At 47.8% G+C, this 19,340-nt stretch overlaps 10 non-coding genes and 12 pseudogenes across 10 annotated transcripts; all 22 read right to left on the bottom strand.

Annotated features, from left to right (window-relative positions):
* Positions 1 to 611: 611 nt before the first annotated feature.
* Positions 612 to 730, bottom strand: LOC144890006 (5S ribosomal RNA). Its single transcript, XR_013622200.1, has one exon. It is a non-coding gene; the product is annotated as a 5S ribosomal RNA (ribosomal RNA).
* A 717-nt stretch (positions 731 to 1,447) lies between these two features.
* LOC144890189 (5S ribosomal RNA) lies at positions 1,448 to 1,567 on the bottom strand (annotated as a pseudogene).
* A 730-nt stretch (positions 1,568 to 2,297) lies between these two features.
* On the bottom strand, positions 2,298 to 2,416 carry LOC144890047 (5S ribosomal RNA). The gene has a single exon (XR_013622242.1). It is a non-coding gene; the product is annotated as a 5S ribosomal RNA (ribosomal RNA).
* A 717-nt stretch (positions 2,417 to 3,133) lies between these two features.
* LOC144890074 (5S ribosomal RNA) lies at positions 3,134 to 3,252 on the bottom strand. Its single transcript, XR_013622274.1, has one exon. It is a non-coding gene; the product is annotated as a 5S ribosomal RNA (ribosomal RNA).
* Positions 3,253 to 3,982: 730 nt separating this feature from the next.
* LOC144890335 (5S ribosomal RNA) lies at positions 3,983 to 4,132 on the bottom strand (annotated as a pseudogene).
* A 734-nt stretch (positions 4,133 to 4,866) lies between these two features.
* LOC144890334 (5S ribosomal RNA) lies at positions 4,867 to 5,016 on the bottom strand (annotated as a pseudogene).
* Positions 5,017 to 5,810: 794 nt separating this feature from the next.
* Positions 5,811 to 5,929, bottom strand: LOC144890005 (5S ribosomal RNA). Its single transcript, XR_013622199.1, has one exon. It is a non-coding gene; the product is annotated as a 5S ribosomal RNA (ribosomal RNA).
* A 717-nt stretch (positions 5,930 to 6,646) lies between these two features.
* On the bottom strand, positions 6,647 to 6,765 carry LOC144890073 (5S ribosomal RNA). Its single transcript, XR_013622273.1, has one exon. It is a non-coding gene; the product is annotated as a 5S ribosomal RNA (ribosomal RNA).
* Positions 6,766 to 7,493: 728 nt separating this feature from the next.
* LOC144890155 (5S ribosomal RNA) lies at positions 7,494 to 7,612 on the bottom strand (annotated as a pseudogene).
* A 730-nt stretch (positions 7,613 to 8,342) lies between these two features.
* Positions 8,343 to 8,492, bottom strand: LOC144890333 (5S ribosomal RNA; annotated as a pseudogene).
* Positions 8,493 to 9,226: 734 nt separating this feature from the next.
* LOC144890015 (5S ribosomal RNA) lies at positions 9,227 to 9,345 on the bottom strand. Its single transcript, XR_013622208.1, has one exon. It is a non-coding gene; the product is annotated as a 5S ribosomal RNA (ribosomal RNA).
* Positions 9,346 to 10,073: 728 nt separating this feature from the next.
* On the bottom strand, positions 10,074 to 10,192 carry LOC144889966 (5S ribosomal RNA). Its single transcript, XR_013622178.1, has one exon. It is a non-coding gene; the product is annotated as a 5S ribosomal RNA (ribosomal RNA).
* A 718-nt stretch (positions 10,193 to 10,910) lies between these two features.
* Positions 10,911 to 11,029, bottom strand: LOC144890198 (5S ribosomal RNA; annotated as a pseudogene).
* A 730-nt stretch (positions 11,030 to 11,759) lies between these two features.
* On the bottom strand, positions 11,760 to 11,878 carry LOC144890092 (5S ribosomal RNA; annotated as a pseudogene).
* Positions 11,879 to 12,596: 718 nt separating this feature from the next.
* LOC144890272 (5S ribosomal RNA) lies at positions 12,597 to 12,715 on the bottom strand (annotated as a pseudogene).
* Positions 12,716 to 13,445: 730 nt separating this feature from the next.
* LOC144890145 (5S ribosomal RNA) lies at positions 13,446 to 13,564 on the bottom strand (annotated as a pseudogene).
* Positions 13,565 to 14,292: 728 nt separating this feature from the next.
* Positions 14,293 to 14,411, bottom strand: LOC144890086 (5S ribosomal RNA). The gene has a single exon (XR_013622286.1). It is a non-coding gene; the product is annotated as a 5S ribosomal RNA (ribosomal RNA).
* A 718-nt stretch (positions 14,412 to 15,129) lies between these two features.
* LOC144890014 (5S ribosomal RNA) lies at positions 15,130 to 15,248 on the bottom strand. The gene has a single exon (XR_013622207.1). It is a non-coding gene; the product is annotated as a 5S ribosomal RNA (ribosomal RNA).
* Positions 15,249 to 15,976: 728 nt separating this feature from the next.
* On the bottom strand, positions 15,977 to 16,095 carry LOC144889965 (5S ribosomal RNA). Its single transcript, XR_013622177.1, has one exon. It is a non-coding gene; the product is annotated as a 5S ribosomal RNA (ribosomal RNA).
* Positions 16,096 to 16,813: 718 nt separating this feature from the next.
* Positions 16,814 to 16,932, bottom strand: LOC144890197 (5S ribosomal RNA; annotated as a pseudogene).
* Positions 16,933 to 17,662: 730 nt separating this feature from the next.
* On the bottom strand, positions 17,663 to 17,781 carry LOC144890091 (5S ribosomal RNA; annotated as a pseudogene).
* Positions 17,782 to 18,499: 718 nt separating this feature from the next.
* LOC144890271 (5S ribosomal RNA) lies at positions 18,500 to 18,618 on the bottom strand (annotated as a pseudogene).
* Between the last annotated feature and the right edge of the window lie 722 nt (positions 18,619 to 19,340).

The following is a 19,340-nucleotide window of genomic DNA, read 5'->3' as shown; positions in this document are numbered from 1 at the left end:
TTTGGCAGCAGTGTGGCATCTGTGACAAGGAAGAAATGTTTCCATTTTGGTGAAGATCCGGATTCGGATCCGGCTCCGAGAAATATTTTGACTGATTCTTCACCATTGGGAGATTGGTTCAAAAACGATACAGAGCAGGAAATCTCAAAAGGTTGTCGACGGATTTGGAGGAAACTTGGTGGACTGTTTGGGTGTCTTACAAGGATGATTCGATTCGATTTTGTTGAAGATCTGAATGTGGATTCGACATGAGAATTCTTTATTTTAGTAGTAGGAGTGGCAGTAGTCGTGGGAGTCGTCGTCGAGAAGGAGTGGCACTGGAAGGCCAGTCGAACTCACAGTAGCGGAACTGGTAGTCGTAAGCAAGCAGTAGTATACAAATACTGGTGGGGTGAGTACCCGTGGTAGTGAGTAGACGTGGTTAGCTGGTAGTAGCGGCAGTTGTAGTCGAAGACTAGCAGTGGCGCGGTAAAAACTAAATTACCATCAAGCGCATCAGTCAGCGCAAATTGCAGACACTCGAAACAAGACCACACCCAACAGCAGAAAAAAGCCTACAACACCCGGTGTTCCCAGGCAGTTTCACAAGACCACACCCAACAGCAGAAAAAAGCCTACAACACCCGGTGTTCCCAGGCAGTTTCCCATCCAGGTACTAACCGGGCCCGAACCTGCTTAGCTTCCGAGATCAGACGAGATCGGGCGTATTCAGGGTGGTATGATCGTAGGCAACAACAGATTCTCTTTGGATGTTCATAAAGGATCGATTTATAATGTTTCTCAAGTGAGAGCCTCGTTCCCTCCACCACCCAAGGTGCATGGAGGTGATGTTTTCACACCTGTCTGTTCGTTTTTGAACAAGACATCTCACAAAATTGCCGACGGTTTCGGGCGAAATTTGGCAGCAATGTGGCATCTGTGACAAGGCAGAAATGTTTCCATTTTGGTGAAGATCCGGATTCGGATCCGGCTCCGAGAAATATTTGACTGATTCTTCACGATTGGGAGATTGGTTCAAAAACGACACACAGCAGGAAATCTCAAAAGGTTGTCGACGGATTTGGACGAAACTTGGTGGACTGTTTGGGGGTATTACACGGATGATTCGATTCGATATTGGTGAAGATCTAAATGTGGATTCGACATGAGAATTCTTTATTTTTGTAGTAGGAGCGGCAGTAGTCGTGGGAGTCGTCGTCGAGAAGGATTGGCACTGGAAGGCCAATCGTACTCACAGTAACGGGACTGGTAGTCGTAGGCAAGCAGTAGTATACAAATACTGGTGGGGTGAGTACCCGTGGTAGTAAGTAGACGTGGTAGGCTGGTAGTAGCGGCAGTTGTCGTCGAAGACTAGCAGTGGCGCGGCAAAAAGTAAATTACCATCAAGCGCATCAGTCAGCGCAAATTGCAGACACTCAAAACAAGACCACACCCGACAGCAGAAAAAAGCCGACAACACCCGGTATTCCCAGGCAGTCGCCCATCCAGGTACGATCCGGGCCCGAACCTGCTTAGCTCTCCGAGATCAGACGAGATCGGGCGTATTCAGGGTGGTATGATCGTAGGCAACAACAAAGTCTCTTTGGATGTTTATAAAGGATCGATAATGTTTCTCAAGTGAGAGGCCCGTTCCCGCCGCCACCCAAGGTGCATGGAGGTGATGTTTTCACACCTGTCTGTCTGTTTGCTTGTCTGTCCGTTTTTGAACAAGATATCTCACAAAATTGCAGACGGATTCGGGCAAAATTTGGCAGCAGTGTGGCATCTGTGACAAGGAAGAAATGTTTCCATTTTGGTGAAGATCCGGATTCGGATCCGGCTCCGAGAAATATTTTGACTGATTCTTCACCATTGGGAGATTGGTTCAAAAACGATACACAGCAGGAAATCTCAAAAGGTTGTCGACGGATTTGGAGGAAACTTGGTGGACTGTTTGGGTGTCTTACAAGGATGATTCGATTCGATTTTGTTGAAGATCTGAATGTGGATTCGACATGAGAATTCTTTATTTTAGTAGTAGGAGTGGCAGTAGTCGTGGGAGTCGTCGTCGAGAAGGAGTGGCACTGGAAGGCCAGTCGAACTCACAGTAGCGGCACTGGTAGTCGTACGCAAGCAGTAGTATACAAATACTGGTGGGGTGAGTACCCGTGGTAGTAAGTAGACGTGGTTAGCCGGTAGTAGCGGCAGTTGTAGTCGAAGACGAGCAGTGGCGCGGCAAAATCTAAATTACCATCAAGCGCATCAGTCAGCGCAAATTGCAGACACTCGAAACAAGACCACACCCGACAGCAGAAAAAAGCCTACAACACCCGGTGTTCCCAGGCAGTCTCCCATCCAGGTACTAACCGGGCCAGAACCTGCTTAGCTTCCGAGATCAGACGAGATCGGGCGTATTCAGGGTGGTATGATTGTAGGCAACAACAAATTCTCTTTGGATGTTCATAAAGGATCGATTTATAATGTTTCTCAAGTGAGAGCCTCGTTCCCTCCACCACCCAAGGTGCATGGAGGTGATGTTTTCACACCTGTCTGTTCGTTTTTGAACAAGACATCTCACAAAATTGCCGACGGTTTCGGGCGAAATTTGGCAGCAATGTGGCATCTGTGACAAGGCAGAAATGTTTCCATTTTGGTGAAGATCCGGATTCGGATCCGGCTCCGAGAAATATTTGACTGATTCTTCACCATTGGGAGATTGGTTCAAAAACGACACACAGCAGGAAATCTCAAAAGGTTGTCGACGGATTTGGACGAAACTTGGTGGACTGTTTGGGGGTATTACACGGATGATTCGATTCGATATTGGTGAAGATCTAAACGTGGATTCGACATGAGAATTCTTTATTTTTGTAGTAGGAGCGGCAGTAGTCGTGGGAGTCGTCGTCGAGAAGGATTGGCACTGGAAGGCCAGTCGTACTCACAGTAACGGGACTGGTAGTCGTAGGCAAGCAGTAGTATACAAATACTGGTGGGGTGAGTACCCGTGGTAGTAAGTAGACGTGGTAGGCTGGTAGTAGCGGCAGTTGTCGTCGAAGACTAGCAGTGGCGCGGCAAAAAGTAAATTACCATCAAGCGCATCAGTCAGCGCAAATTGCAGACACTCAAAACAAGACCACACCCGACAGCAGAAAAAAGCCGACAACACCCGGTATTCCCAGGCAGTCGCCCATCCAGGTACGATCCGGGCCCGAACCTGCTTAGCTTCCGAGATCAGACGAGATCGGGCGTATTCAGGGTGGTATGATCGTAGGCAACAACAGAGTCTCTTTGGATGTTTATAAAGGATCGATAATGTTTCTCAAGTGAGAGGCCCGTTCCCGCCGCCACCCAAGGTGCATGGAGGTGATGTTTTCACACCTGTCTGTCTGTTTGCTTGTCTGTCCGTTTTTGAACAAGATATCTCACAAAATTGCAGACGGATTCGGGCAAAATTTGGCAGCAGTGTGGCATCTGTGACAAGGAAGAAATGTTTCCATTTTGGTGAAGATCCGGATTCGGATCCGGCTCCGAGAAATATTTTGACTGATTCTTCACCATTGGGAGATTGGTTCAAAAACGATACACAGCAGGAAATCTCAAAAGGTTGTCGACGGATTTGGAGGAAACTTGGTGGACTGTTTGGGTGTCTTACAAGGATGATTCGATTCGATTTTGTTGAAGATCTGAATGTGGATTCGACATGAGAATTCTTTATTTTAGTAGTAGGAGTGGCAGTAGTCGTGGGAGTCGTCGTCGAGAAGGAGTGGCACTGGAAGGCCAGTCGAACTCACAGTAGCGGCACTGGTAGTCGTACGCAAGCAGTAGTATACAAATACTGGTGGGGTGAGTACCCGTGGTAGTAAGTAGACGTGGTTAGCCGGTAGTAGCGGCAGTTGTAGTCGAAGACTAGCAGTGGCGCGGCAAAATCTAAATTACCATCAAGCGCATCAGTCAGCGCAAATTGCAGACACTCAAAACAAGACCACACCCGACAGAAGAAAAAAGCCGACAACACCCGGTATTCCCAGGCAGTCGCCCATCCAGGTACGATGCGGGCCCGAACCTGCTTAGCTTCCGAGATCAGACGAGAGAACCTGCTTAGCTTCCGAGATCAGACGAGATCGGGCGTATTCAGGGTGGTATGATCGTAGGCAACAACAGATTCTCTTTGGATGTTCATAAAGGATCGATTTATAATGTTTCTCAAGTGAGAGCCTCGTTCACTCCACCACCCAAGGTGCATGGAGGTGATGTTTTCACACCTGTCTGTCTGTTTGCTTGTCTGTCCGTTTTTGAACAAGATATCTCACAAAATTGCAGACGGATTCGGGCAAAATTTGGCAGCAGTGTGGCATCTGTGACAAGGAAGAAATGATTCCATTTTGGTGAAGATCCGGATTCGGATCCGGCTCCGAGAAATATTTTGACTGATTCTTCACCATTGGGAGATTGGTTCAAAAACGATACACAGCAGGAAATCTCAAAAGGTTGTCGACGGATTTGGAGGAAACTTGGTGGACTGTTTGGGTGTCTTACAAGGATGATTCGATTCGATTTTGTTGAAGATCTGAATGTGGATTCGACATGAGAATTCTTTATTTTAGTAGTAGGAGTGGCAGTAGTCGTGGGAGTCGTCGTCGAGAAGGAGTGGCACTGCAAGGCCAGTCGAACTCACAGTAGCGGAACTGGTAGTCGTAGGCAAGCAGTAGTATACAAATACTGGTGGGGTGAGTACCCGTGGTAGTAAGTAGACGTGGTAGGCTGGTAGTAGCGGCAGTTGTCGTCGAAGACTAGCAGTGGCGCGGCAAAAAGTAAATTACCATCAAGCGCATCAGTCAGCGCAAATTGCAGACACTCAAAACAAGACCACACCCGACAGAAGAAAAAAGCCGACAACACCCGGTATTCCCAGGCAGTCGCCCATCCAGGTACGATGCGGGCCCGAACCTGCTTAGCTTCCGAGATCAGACGAGAGAACCTGCTTAGCTTCCGAGATCAGACGAGATCGGGCGTATTCAGGGTGGTATGATCGTAGGCAACAACAGATTCTCTTTGGATGTTCATAAAGGATCGATTTATAATGTTTCTCAAGTGAGAGCCTCGTTCACTCCACCACCCAAGGTGCATGGAGGTGATGTTTTCACACCTGTCTGTCTGTTTGCTTGTCTGTCCGTTTTTGAACAAGATATCTCACAAATTTGCAGACGGATTCGGGCAAAATTTGGCAGCAGTGTGGCATCTGTGACAAGGAAGAAATGATTCCATTTTGGTGAAGATCCGGATTCGGATCCGGCTCCGAGAAATATTTTGACTGATTCTTCACCATTGGGAGATTGGTTCAAAAACGATACAGAGCAGGAAATCTCAAAAGGTTGTCGACGGATTTGGAGGAAACTTGGTGGACTGTTTGGGTGTCTTACAAGGATGATTCGATTCGATTTTGTTGAAGATCTGAATGTGGATTCGACATGAGAATTCTTTATTTTAGTAGTAGGAGTGGCAGTAGTCGTGGGAGTCGTCGTCGAGAAGGAGTGGCACTGGAAGGCCAGTCGAACTCACAGTAGCGGAACTGGTAGTCGTAAGCAAGCAGTAGTATACAAATACTGGTGGGGTGAGTACCCGTGGTAGTGAGTAGACGTGGTTAGCTGGTAGTAGCGGCAGTTGTAGTCGAAGACTAGCAGTGGCGCGGTAAAAACTAAATTACCATCAAGCGCATCAGTCAGCGCAAATTGCAGACACTCGAAACAAGACCACACCCAACAGCAGAAAAAAGCCTACAACACCCGGTGTTCCCAGGCAGTTTCACAAGACCACACCCAACAGCAGAAAAAAGCCTACAACACCCGGTGTTCCCAGGCAGTTTCCCATCCAGGTACTAACCGGGCCCGAACCTGCTTAGCTTCCGAGATCAGACGAGATCGGGCGTATTCAGGGTGGTATGATCGTAGGCAACAACAGATTCTCTTTGGATGTTCATAAAGGATCGATTTATAATGTTTCTCAAGTGAGAGCCTCGTTCCCTCCACCACCCAAGGTGCATGGAGGTGATGTTTTCACACCTGTCTGTTCGTTTTTGAACAAGACATCTCACAAAATTGCCGACGGTTTCGGGCGAAATTTGGCAGCAATGTGGCATCTGTGACAAGGCAGAAATGTTTCCATTTTGGTGAAGATCCGGATTCGGATCCGGCTCCGAGAAATATTTGACTGATTCTTCACCATTGGGAGATTGGTTCAAAAACGACACACAGCAGGAAATCTCAAAAGGTTGTCGACGGATTTGGACGAAACTTGGTGGACTGTTTGGGGGTATTACACGGATGATTCGATTCGATATTGGTGAAGATCTAAATGTGGATTCGACATGAGAATTCTTTATTTTTGTAGTAGGAGCGGCAGTAGTCGTGGGAGTCGTCGTCGAGAAGGATTGGCACTGGAAGGCCAGTCGTACTCACAGTAACGGGACTGGTAGTCGTAGGCAAGCAGTAGTATACAAATACTGGTGGGGTGAGTACCCGTGGTAGTAAGTAGACGTGGTAGGCTGGTAGTAGCGGCAGTTGTCGTCGAAGACTAGCAGTGGCGCGGCAAAAAGTAAATTACCATCAAGCGCATCAGTCAGCGCAAATTGCAGACACTCAAAACAAGACCACACCCGACAGCAGAAAAAAGCCGACAACACCCGGTATTCCCAGGCAGTCGCCCATCCAGGTACGATCCGGGCCCGAACCTGCTTAGCTTCCGAGATCAGACGAGATCGGGCGTATTCAGGGTGGTATGATCGTAGGCAACAACAAATTCTCTTTGGATGTTTATAAAGGATCGATAATGTTTCTCAAGTGAGAGCCCCGTTCCCGCCGCAACCCAAGGTGCATGGAGGTGATGTTTTCACACCTGTCTGTCTGTTTGCTTGTCTGTCCGTTTTTGAACAAGATATCACAAAATTGCAGACGGATTCGGGCATAATTTGGCAGCAGTGTGGCATCTGTGACAAGGAAGAAATGTTTCCATTTTGGTGAAGATCCGGATTCGGATCCGGATCCGAGAAATATTTTGACTGATTCTTCACCATTGGGAGATTGGTTCAAAAACGATACACAGCAGGAAATCTCAAAAGGTTGTCGACGGATTTGGACGAAACGAGGTGGACTGTTTGGGGGTATTACATGGATGATTCGATTCGATTTTGGTGAAGATCTGAATGTGGATTCGACATGAGAATTCTTTATTTTAGTAGTAGGAGTGGCAGTAGTCGTGGGAGTCGTCGTCGAGAAGGAGTGGCACGGGAAGGCCAGTCGAACTCACAGTAGCGGCACTGGTAGTCGTAGGCAAGTAGTAGTATACAAATACTGGTGGGGTGAGTACCCGTGGTAGTAAGTAGACGTGGTTAGCTGGTAGTAGCGGCAGTTGTAGTCGAAGACTAGCAGTGGCGCGGCAAAAACTAAATTTCCATCAAGCGCATCAGTCAGCGCAAATTGCAGACACTCAAAACAAGACCACACCCGACAGTAGAAAAAAGCCGACAACACCCGGTATTCCCAGGCAGTCTCCCATCCAGGTACTATCCGGGCCCGAACCTGAGTAGCTTCCGAGATCAGACGAGATCGGGCGTATTCAGGGTGGTATGATCGTAGGCAACAACAGAGTCTCTTTGGATGTTTATAAAGGATAGATAATGTTTCTCAAGTGAGAGTCTCGTTCCCTCCGCCACCCAAGGTGCATGGAGGTGATGTATTCACACCTGTCTGTCTGTTTGCTTGTCTGTCCGTTTTTGAACAAGATATCTCACAAAATTGCAGACGGATTCGGGCAAAATAAGGCAGCAGTGTGGCATCTGTGACAAGGCAGAAATGTTTCCATTTTGGTGAAGATCCGGATTCGGATCCGGCTCCGAGAAATATTTTGACTGATTCTTCACCATTGGGAGATTGGTTCAAAAACGATACACAGCAGGAAATCTCAAAAGGTTGTCGACGGATTTGGAGGAAACTTGGTGGACTGTTTGGGTGTCTTACAAGGATGATTCGATTCGATTTTGTTGAAGATCTGAATGTGGATTCGACATGAGAATTCTTTATTTTAGTAGTAGGAGTGGCAGTAGTCGTGGGAGTCGTCGTCGAGAAGGAGTGGCACTGGAAGGCCAGTCGAACTCACAGTAGCGGCACTGGTAGTCGTACGCAAGCAGTAGTATACAAATACTGGTGGGGTGAGTACCCGTGGTAGTAAGTAGACGTGGTTAGCCGGTAGTAGCGGCAGTTGTAGTCGAAGACTAGCAGTGGCGCGGCAAAATCTAAATTACCATCAAGCGCATCAGTCAGCGCAAATTGCAGACACTCGAAACAAGACCACACCCGACAGAAGAAAAAAGCCGACAACACCCGGTATTCCCAGGCAGTCGCCCATCCAGGTACGATGCGGGCCCGAACCTGCTTAGCTTCCGAGATCAGACGAGAGAACCTGCTTAGCTTCCGAGATCAGACGAGATCGGGCGTATTCAGGGTGGTATGATCGTAGGCAACAACAGATTCTCTTTGGATGTTCATAAAGGATCGATTTATAATGTTTCTCAAGTGAGAGCCTCGTTCACTCCACCACCCAAGGTGCATGGAGGTGATGTTTTCACACCTGTCTGTCTGTTTGCTTGTCTGTCCGTTTTTGAACAAGATATCTCACAAAATTGCAGACGGATTCGGGCGAAATTTGGCAGCAATGTGGCATCTGTGACAAGGAAGAAATGTTTCCATTTTGGTGAAGATCCGGATTCGGATCCGGCTCCGAGAAATATTTTGACTGATTCTTCACCATTGGGAGATTGGTTCAAAAACGACACACAGCAGGAAATCTCAAAAGGTTGTCGACGGATTTGGACGAAACTTGGTGGACTGTTTGGGGGTATTACACGGATGATTCGATTCGATATTGGTGAAGATCTAAATGTGGATTCGACATGAGAATTCTTTATTTTTGTAGTAGGAGCGGCAGTAGTCGTGGGAGTCGTCGTCGAGAAGGATTGGCACTGGAAGGCCAGTCGAACTCACAGTAACGGCACTGGTAGTCGTAGGCAAGCAGTAGTATACAAATACTGGTGGGGTGAGTACCCGTGGTAGTAAGTAGACGTGGTAGGCTGGTAGTAGCGGCAGTTGTCGTCGAAGACTAGCAGTGGCGCGGCAAAAAGTAAATTACCATCAAGCGCATCAGTCAGCGCAAATTGCAGACACTCAAAACAAGACCACACCCGACAGCAGAAAAAAGCCGACAACACCCGGTATTCCCAAGCAGTCGCCCATCCAGGTACGATCCGGGCCCGACCCTGCTTAGCTTCCGAGATCAGACGAGATCGGGCGTATTCAGGGTGGTATGATCGTAGGCAAAAACAGAGCCTCTTTGGATGTTTATAAAGGATCGATAATGTTTCTCAAGTGAGAGCCCCGTTCCCGCCGCCACCCAAGGTGCATGGAGGTGATGTTTTCACACCTGTCTGTCTGTTTGCTTGTCTGTCCGTTTTTGAACAAGATATCACAAAATTGCAGACGGATTCGGGCAAAATTTGGCAGCAGTGTGGCATCTGTGACAAGGAAGAAATGTTTCCATTTTGGTGAAGATCCGGATTCGGATCCGGCTCCGAGAAATATTTTGACTGATTCTTCACCATTGGGAGATTGGTTCAAAAACGATACACAGCAGGAAATCTCAAAAGGTTGTCGACGGATTTGGAAGAAACGAGGTGGACTGTTTGGGGGTATTACATGGATGATTCGATTCGATTTTGGTGAAGATCTGAATGTGGATTCGACATGAGAATACTTTATTTTAGGAGTAGGAGTGGCAGTAGTCGTGGGAGTCGTCGTCGAGAAGGAGTGGCACTGGAAGGCCAGTCGAACTCACAGTAGCGGCAATGGTAGTCGTAGGCAAGTAGTAGTATACAAATACTGGTGGGGTGAGTACCCGTGGTAGTAAGTAGACGTGGTTAGCTGGTAGTAGCGGCAGTTGTAGTCGAAGACTAGCAGTGGCGCGGCAAAAACTAAATTTCCATCAAGCGCATCAGTCAGCGCAAATTGCAGACACTCGAAACAAGACCACACCCGACAGCAGAAAAAAGCCTACAACACCCGGTGTTCCCAGGGAGTCTCCCATCCAGGTACTAACCGGGCCCGAACCTGCTTAGCTTCCGAGATCAGACGAGATCGGGCGTATTCAGGGTGGTATGATCGTAGGCAACAACAGATTCTCTTTGGATGTTCATAAAGGATCGATTTATAATGTTTCTCAAGTGAGAGCCTCGTTCCCTCCACCACCCAAGGTGCATGGAGGTGATGTTTTCACACCTGTCTGTCCGTTTTTGAACAAGACATCTCACAAAATTGCCGACGGATTCGGGCGAAATTTGGCAGCAATGTGGCATCTGTGAGAAGGAAGAAATGTTTCCATTTTGGTGAGGATCCGGATTCGGATCCGGCTCCGAGAAATATTTTGACTGATTCTTCACCATTGGGAGATTGGTTCAAAAGCGACACACAGCAGGAAATCTCAAAAGGTTGTCGACGGATTTGGACGAAACTTGGTGGAATGTTTGGGGGTATTACACGGATGATTCGTTTCGATTTTGGTGAATATCTAAATGTGGATTCGACATGAGAATTCTTTATTTTTGTAGTAGGAGCGGCAGTAGTCGTGGGAGTCGTCATCGAGAAGGATTGGCACTGGAAGGCCAGTCGTACTCACAGTAACGGCACTGGTAGTCGTAGGCAAGCAGTAGTATACAAATACTGGTGGGGTGAGTACCCGTGGTAGTAAGTAGACGTGGTAGGCTGGTAGTAGCGGCAGTTGTCGTCGAAGACTAGCAGTGGCGCGGCAAAAAGTAAATTACCATCAAGCGCATCAGTCAGCGCAAATTGCAGACACTCAAAACAAGACCACACCCGACAGCAGAAAAAAGCCTATAACACCCGGTATTCCCAGGCAGTCGCCCATCCAGGTACTATCCGGGCCCGAACCTGAATAGCTTCCGAGATCAGACGAGATCGGGCGTATTCAGGGTGGTATGATCGTAGGCAACAACAGAGTCTCTTTGGATGTTTATAAAGGATCGGTAATGTTTCTCAAGTGAAAGTCTCGTTCCCTCCGCCACCCAAGGTGCATGGAGGTGATGTTTTCACACCTGTCTGTCTGTTTGCTTGTCTGTCCGTTTTTGAACAAGATATCTCACAAAATTGCAGACGGATTCGGGCAAAATTTGGCAGCAGTGTGGCATCTGTGACAAGGAAGAAATGTTTCCATTTTGGTGAAGATCCGGATTCGGATCCGGCTCCGAGAAATATTTTGACTGATTCTTCACCATTGGGAGATTGGTTCAAAAACGATACAGAGCAGGAAATCTCAAAAGGTTGTCGACGGATTTGGAGGAAACTTGGTGGACTGTTTGGGTGTCTTACAAGGATGATTCGATTCGATTTTGTTGAAGATCTGAATGTGGATTCGACATGAGAATTCTTTATTTTAGTAGTAGGAGTGGCAGTAGTCGTGGGAGTCGTCGTCGAGAAGGAGTGGCACTGGAAGGCCAGTCGAACTCATAGTAGCGGAACTGGTAGTCGTAAGCAAGCAGTAGTATACAAATACTGGTGGGGTGAGTACCCGTGGTAGTGAGTAGACGTGGTTAGCTGGTAGTAGCGGCAGTTATAGTCGAAGACGAGCAGTGGCGCGGCAAAAACTAAATTACCATCAAGCGCATCAGTCAGCGCAAATTGCAGACACTCGAAACAAGACCACACCCAACAGCAGAAAAAAGCCTACAACACCCGGTGTTCCCAGGCAGTTTCCCATCCAGGTACTAACCGGGCCCGCACCTGCTTAGCTTCCGAAATCAGACGAGATCGGGCGTATTCAGGGTGGTATGATCGTAGGCAACAACAGATTCTCTTTGGATGTTCATAAAGGATCGATTTATAATGTTTCTCAAGTGAGAGCCGCGTTCCCTCCACCACCCAAGGTGCATGGAGGTGATGTTTTCACACCTGTCTTTTCGTTTTTGAACAAGACATCTCACAAAATTGCCGACGGTTTCGGGCGAAATTTGGCAGCAATGTGGCATCTGTGACAAGGCAGAAATGTTTCCATTTTGGTGAAGATCCGGATTCGGATCCGGCTCCGAGAAATATTTTGACTGATTCTTCACCATTGGGTGATTGGTTCAAAAACGACACACAGCAGGAAATCTCAAAAGGTTGTCGACGGATTTGGACGAAACTTGGTGGACTGTTTGGGGGTATTTCACGGATGATTCGATTCGATATTGGTGAAGATCTAAATGTGGATTCGACATGAGAATTCTTTATTTTTGTAGTAGGCGCGGCAGTAGTCGTGGGAGTCGTCGTCGAGAAGGATTGGCACTGGAAGGCCAGTCGTACTCACAGTAACGGCACTGGTAGTCGTAGGCAAGCAGTAGTATACAAATACTTGTGGGGTGAGTACCCGTGGTAGTAAGTAGACGTGGTAGGCTGGTAGTAGCGGCAGTTGTCGTCGAAGACTAGCAGTGGCGCGGCAAAAAGTAAATTACCATCAAGCGCATCAGTCAGCGCAAATTGCAGACACTCAAAACAAGACCACACCCGACAGCAGAAAAAAGCCGACAACACCCAGAAATCCCAGGCAGTCGCCCATCCAGGTACGATCCGGGCCCGAACCTGTTTAGCTTCCGAGATCAGACGAGATCGGGAGTATTCAGGGTGGTATGATCGTAGGCAACGACAGAGTCTCTTTGGATGTGTATAAAGGATCGATAATGTTTCTCAAGTGAGAGCCCCGTTCCCGCCGCCACCCAAGGTGCATGGAGGTGATGTTTTCACACCTGTCTGTCTGTTTGCTTGTCTGTCCGTTTTTGAACAAGATATCTCACAAAATTGCAGACGGATTCGGGCAAAATTTGGCAGCAGTGTGGCATCTGTGACAAGGAAGAAATGTTTCCATTTTGGTGAAGATCCGGATTCGGATCCGGCTCCGAGAAATATTTTGACTGATTCTTCACCATTGGGAGATTGGTTCAAAAACGACACACAGCAGGAAATCTCAAAAGGTTGTCGACGGATTTGGACGAAACTTGGTGGACTGTTTGGGGGTATTACACGGATGATTCGATTCGATATTGGTGAAGATCTAAATGTGGATTCGACATGAGAATTCTTTATTTTTGTAGTAGGAGCGGCAGTAGTCGTGGGAGTCGTCGTCGAGAAGGATTGGCACTGGAAGGCCAGTCGAACTCACAGTAACGGCACTGGTAGTCGTAGGCAAGCAGTAGTATACAAATACTGGTGGGGTGAGTACCCGTGGTAGTAAGTAGACGTGGTAGGCTGGTAGTAGCGGCAGTTGTCGTCGAAGACTAGCAGTGGCGCGGCAAAAAGTAAATTACCATCAAGCGCATCAGTCAGCGCAAATTGCAGACACTCAAAACAAGACCACACCCGACAGCAGAAAAAAGCCGACAACACCCGGTATTCCCAAGCAGTCACCCATCCAGGTACGATCCGGGGCCGAACCTGCTTAGCTTCCGAGATCAGACGAGATCGGGCGTATTCAGGGTGGTATGATCGTAGGCAAAAACAGAGCCTCTTTGGATGTTTATAAAGGATCGATAATGTTTCTCAAGTGAGAGCCCCGTTCCCGCCGCTACCCAAGGTGCATGGAGGTGATGTTTTCACACCTGTCTGTCTGTTTGCTTGTCTGTCCGTTTTTGAACAAGATATCACAAAATTGCAGACGGATTCGGGCAAAATTTGGCAGCAGTGTGGCATCTGTGACAAGGAAGAAATGTTTCCATTTTGGTGAAGATCCGGATTCGGATCCGGCTCCGAGAAATATTTTGACTGATTCTTCACCATTGGGAGATTGGTTCAAAAACGATACACAGCAGGAAATCTCAAAAGGTTGTCGACGGATTTGGAAGAAACGAGGTGGACTGTTTGGGGGTATTACATGGATGATTCGATTCGATTTTGGTGAAGATCTGAATGTGGATTCGACATGAGAATACTTTATTTTAGGAGTAGGAGTGGCAGTAGTCGTGGGAGTCGTCGTCGAGAAGGAGTGGCACTGGAAGGCCAGTCGAACTCACAGTAGCGGCAATGGTAGTCGTAGGCAAGTAGTAGTATACAAATACTGGTGGGGTGAGTACCCGTGGTAGTAAGTAGACGTGGTTAGCTGGTAGTAGCGGCAGTTGTAGTCGAAGACTAGCAGTGGCGCGGCAAAAACTAAATTTCCATCAAGCGCATCAGTCAGCGCAAATTGCAGACACTCGAAACAAGTCCACACCCGACAGCAGAAAAAAGCCTACAACACCCGGTGTTCCCAGGCAGTCTCCCATCCAGGTACTAACTGGGCCCGAACCTGCTTAGCTTCCGAAATCAGACGAGATCGGGCGTATTCAGGGTGGTATGATCGTAGGCAACAACAGATTCTCTTTGGATGTTCATAAAGGATCGATTTATAATGTTTCTCAAGTGATAGCCTCGTTCCCTCCACCACCCAAGGTGCATGGAGGTGATGTTTTCACACCTGTCTGTCCGTTTTTGAACAAGACATCTCACAAAATTGCCGACGGATTCGGGCGAAATTTGGCAGCAATGTGGCATCTGTGACAAGGAAGAAATGTTTCCATTTTGGTGAAGATCCGGATTCGGATCCGGCTCCGAGAAATATTTTGACTGATTCTTCACCATTGGGAGATTGGTTCAAAAACGACACACAGCAGGAAATCTCAAAAGGTTGTCGACGGATTTGGACGAAACTTGGTGGACTGTTTGGGGGTATTACACGGATGATTCGATTCGATATTGGTGAAGATCTAAATGTGGATTCGACATGAGAATTCTTTATTTTTGTAGTAGGAGCGGCAGTAGTCGTGGGAGTCGTCGTCGAGAAGGATTGGCACTGGAAGGCCAGTCGAACTCACAGTAACGGCACTGGTAGTCGTAGGCAAGCAGTAGTATACAAATACTGGTGGGGTGAGTACCCGTGGTAGTAAGTAGACGTGGTAGGCTGGTAGTAGCGGCAGTTGTCGTCGAAGACTAGCAGTGGCGCGGCAAAAAGTAAATTACCATCAAGCGCATCAGTCAGCGCAAATTGCAGACACTCAAAACAAGACCACACCCGACAGCAGAAAAAAGCCGACAACACCCGGTATTCCCAAGCAGTCGCCCATCCAGGTACGATCCGGGCCCGACCCTGCTTAGCTTCCGAGATCAGACGAGATCGGGCGTATTCAGGGTGGTATGATCGTAGGCAAAAACAGAGCCTCTTTGGATGTTTATAAAGGATCGATAATGTTTCTCAAGTGAGAGCCCCGTTCCCGCCGCCACCCAAGGTGCATGGAGGTGATGTTTTCACACCTGTCTGTCTGTTTGCTTGTCTGTCCGTTTTTGAACAAGATATCACAAAATTGCAGACGGATTCGGGCAAAATTTGGCAGCAGTGTGGCATCTGTGACAAGGAAGAAATGTTTCCATTTTGGTGAAGATCCGGATTCGGATCCGGCTCCGAGAAATATTTTGACTGATTCTTCACCATTGGGAGATTGGTTCAAAAACGATACACAGCAGGAAATCTCAAAAGGTTGTCGACGGATTTGGAAGAAACGAGGTGGACTGTTTGGGGGTATTACATGGATGATTCGATTCGATTTTGGTGAAGATCTGAATGTGGATTCGACATGAGAATACTTTATTTTAGGAGTAGGAGTGGCAGTAGTCGTGGGAGTCGTCGTCGAGAAGGAGTGGCACTGGAAGGCCAGTCGAACTCACAGTAGCGGCAATGGTAGTCGTAGGCAAGTAGTAGTATACAAATACTGGTGGGGTGAGTACCCGTGGTAGTAAGTAGACGTGGTTAGCTGGTAGTAGCGGCAGTTGTAGTCGAAGACTAGCAGTGGCGCGGCAAAAACTAAATTTCCATCAAGCGCATCAGTCAGCGCAAATTGCAGACACTCGAAACAAGACCACACCCGACAGCAGAAAAAAGCCTACAACACCCGGTGTTCCCAGGGAGTCTCCCATCCAGGTACTAACCGGGCCCGAACCTGCTTAGCTTCCGAGATCAGACGAGATCGGGCGTATTCAGGGTGGTATGATCGTAGGCAACAACAGATTCTCTTTGGATGTTCATAAAGGATCGATTTATAATGTTTCTCAAGTGAGAGCCTCGTTCCCTCCACCACCCAAGGTGCATGGAGGTGATGTTTTCACACCTGTCTGTCCGTTTTTGAACAAGACATCTCACAAAATTGCCGACGGATTCGGGCGAAATTTGGCAGCAATGTGGCATCTGTGAGAAGGAAGAAATGTTTCCATTTTGGTGAGGATCCGGATTCGGATCCGGCTCCGAGAAATATTTTGACTGATTCTTCACCATTGGGAGATTGGTTCAAAAGCGACACACAGCAGGAAATCTCAAAAGGTTGTCGACGGATTTGGACGAAACTTGGTGGAATGTTTGGGGGTATTACACGGATGATTCGTTTCGATTTTGGTGAATATCTAAATGTGGATTCGACATGAGAATTCTTTATTTTTGTAGTAGGAGCGGCAGTAGTCGTGGGAGTCGTCATCGAGAAGGATTGGCACTGGAAGGCCAGTCGTACTCACAGTAACGGCACTGGTAGTCGTAGGCAAGCAGTAGTATACAAATACTGGTGGGGTGAGTACCCGTGGTAGTAAGTAGACGTGGTAGGCTGGTAGTAGCGGCAGTTGTCGTCGAAGACTAGCAGTGGCGCGGCAAAAAGTAAATTACCATCAAGCGCATCAGTCAGCGCAAATTGCAGACACTCAAAACAAGACCACACCCGACAGCAGAAAAAAGCCTATAACACCCGGTATTCCCAGGCAGTCGCCCATCCAGGTACTATCCGGGCCCGAACCTGAATAGCTTCCGAGATCAGACGAGATCGGGCGTATTCAGGGTGGTATGATCGTAGGCAACAACAGAGTCTCTTTGGATGTTTATAAAGGATCGGTAATGTTTCTCAAGTGAAAGTCTCGTTCCCTCCGCCACCCAAGGTGCATGGAGGTGATGTTTTCACACCTGTCTGTCTGTTTGCTTGTCTGTCCGTTTTTGAACAAGATATCTCACAAAATTGCAGACGGATTCGGGCAAAATTTGGCAGCAGTGTGGCATCTGTGACAAGGAAGAAATGTTTCCATTTTGGTGAAGATCCGGATTCGGATCCGGCTCCGAGAAATATTTTGACTGATTCTTCACCATTGGGAGATTGGTTCAAAAACGATACAGAGCAGGAAATCTCAAAAGGTTGTCGACGGATTTGGAGGAAACTTGGTGGACTGTTTGGGTGTCTTACAAGGATGATTCGATTCGATTTTGTTGAAGATCTGAATGTGGATTCGACATGAGAATTCTTTATTTTAGTAGTAGGAGTGGCAGTAGTCGTGGGAGTCGTCGTCGAGAAGGAGTGGCACTGGAAGGCCAGTCGAACTCATAGTAGCGGAACTGGTAGTCGTAAGCAAGCAGTAGTATACAAATACTGGTGGGGTGAGTACCCGTGGTAGTGAGTAGACGTGGTTAGCTGGTAGTAGCGGCAGTTATAGTCGAAGACGAGCAGTGGCGCGGCAAAAACTAAATTACCATCAAGCGCATCAGTCAGCGCAAATTGCAGACACTCGAAACAAGACCACACCCAACAGCAGAAAAAAGCCTACAACACCCGGTGTTCCCAGGCAGTTTCCCATCCAGGTACTAACCGGGCCCGCACCTGCTTAGCTTCCGAAATCAGACGAGATCGGGCGTATTCAGGGTGGTATGATCGTAGGCAACAACAGATTCTCTTTGGATGTTCATAAAGGATCGATTTATAATGTTTCTCAAGTGAGAGCCGCGTTCCCTCCACCACCCAAGGTGCATGGAGGTGATGTTTTCACACCTGTCTTTTCGTTTTTGAACAAGACATCTCACAAAATTGCCGACGGTTTCGGGCGAAATTTGGCAGCAATGTGGCATCTGTGACAAGGCAGAAATGTTTCCATTTTGGTGAAGATCCGGATTCGGATCCGGCTCCGAGAAATATTTTGACTGATTCTTCACCATTGGGTGATTGGTTCAAAAACGACACACAGCAGGAAATCTCAAAAGGTTGTCGACGGATTTGGACGAAACTTGGTGGACTGTTTGGGGGTATTTCACGGATGATTCGATTCGATATTGGTGAAGATCTAAATGTGGATTCGACATGAGAATTCTTTATTTTTGTAGTAGGCGCGGCAGTAGTCGTGGGAGTCGTCGTCGAGAAGGATTGGCACTGGAAGGCCAGTCGTACTCACAGTAACGGCACTGGTAGTCGTAGGCAAGCAGTAGTATACAAATACTTGTGGGGTGAGTACCCGTGGTAGTAAGTAGACGTGGTAGGCTGGTAGTAGCGGCAGTTGTCGTCGAAGACTAGCAGTGGCGCGGCAAAAAGTAAATTACCATCAAGCGCATCAGTCAGCGCAAATTGCAGACACTCAAAACAAGACCACACCCGACAGCAGAAAAAAGCCGACAACACCCAGAAATCCCAGGCAGTCGCCCATCCAGGTACGATCCGGGCCCGAACCTGTTTAGCTTCCGAGATCAGACGAGATCGGGAGTATTCAGGGTGGTATGATCGTAGGCAACGACAGAGTCTCTTTGGATGTGTATAAAGGATCGATAATGTTTCTCAAGTGAGAGCCCCGTTCCCGCCGCCACCCAAGGTGCATGGAGGTGATGTTTTCACACCTGTCTGTCTGTTTGCTTGTCTGTCCGTTTTTGAACAAGATATCTCACAAAATTGCAGACGGATTCGGGCAAAATTTGGCAGCAGTGTGGCATCTGTGACAAGGAAGAAATGTTTCCATTTTGGTGAAGATCCGGATTCGGATCCGGCTCCGAGAAATATTTTGACTGATTCTTCACCATTGGGAGATTGGTTCAAAAACGACACACAGCAGGAAATCTCAAAAGGTTGTCGACGGATTTGGACGAAACTTGGTGGACTGTTTGGGGGTATTACACGGATGATTCGATTCGATATTGGTGAAGATCTAAATGTGGATTCGACATGAGAATTCTTTATTTTTGTAGTAGGAGCGGCAGTAGTCGTGGGAGTCGTCGTCGAGAAGGATTGGCACTGGAAGGCCAGTCGAACTCACAGTAACGGCACTGGTAGTCGTAGGCAAGCAGTAGTATACAAATACTGGTGGGGTGAGTACCCGTGGTAGTAAGTAGACGTGGTAGGCTGGTAGTAGCGGCAGTTGTCGTCGAAGACTAGCAGTGGCGCGGCAAAAAGTAAATTACCATCAAGCGCATCAGTCAGCGCAAATTGCAGACACTCAAAACAAGACCACACCCGACAG

The sequence above is a fragment of the Myxine glutinosa genome, chromosome 1 (assembly GCF_964187855.1).
Source record: "Myxine glutinosa chromosome 1, kmMyxGlut1.1, whole genome shotgun sequence".
Lineage (NCBI taxonomy): Eukaryota > Metazoa > Chordata > Myxini > Myxiniformes > Myxinidae > Myxine > Myxine glutinosa.
The sequence above is the reverse complement of the archived record's forward strand: the minus strand, read 5'-3'. Positions and strand labels throughout refer to the sequence as shown.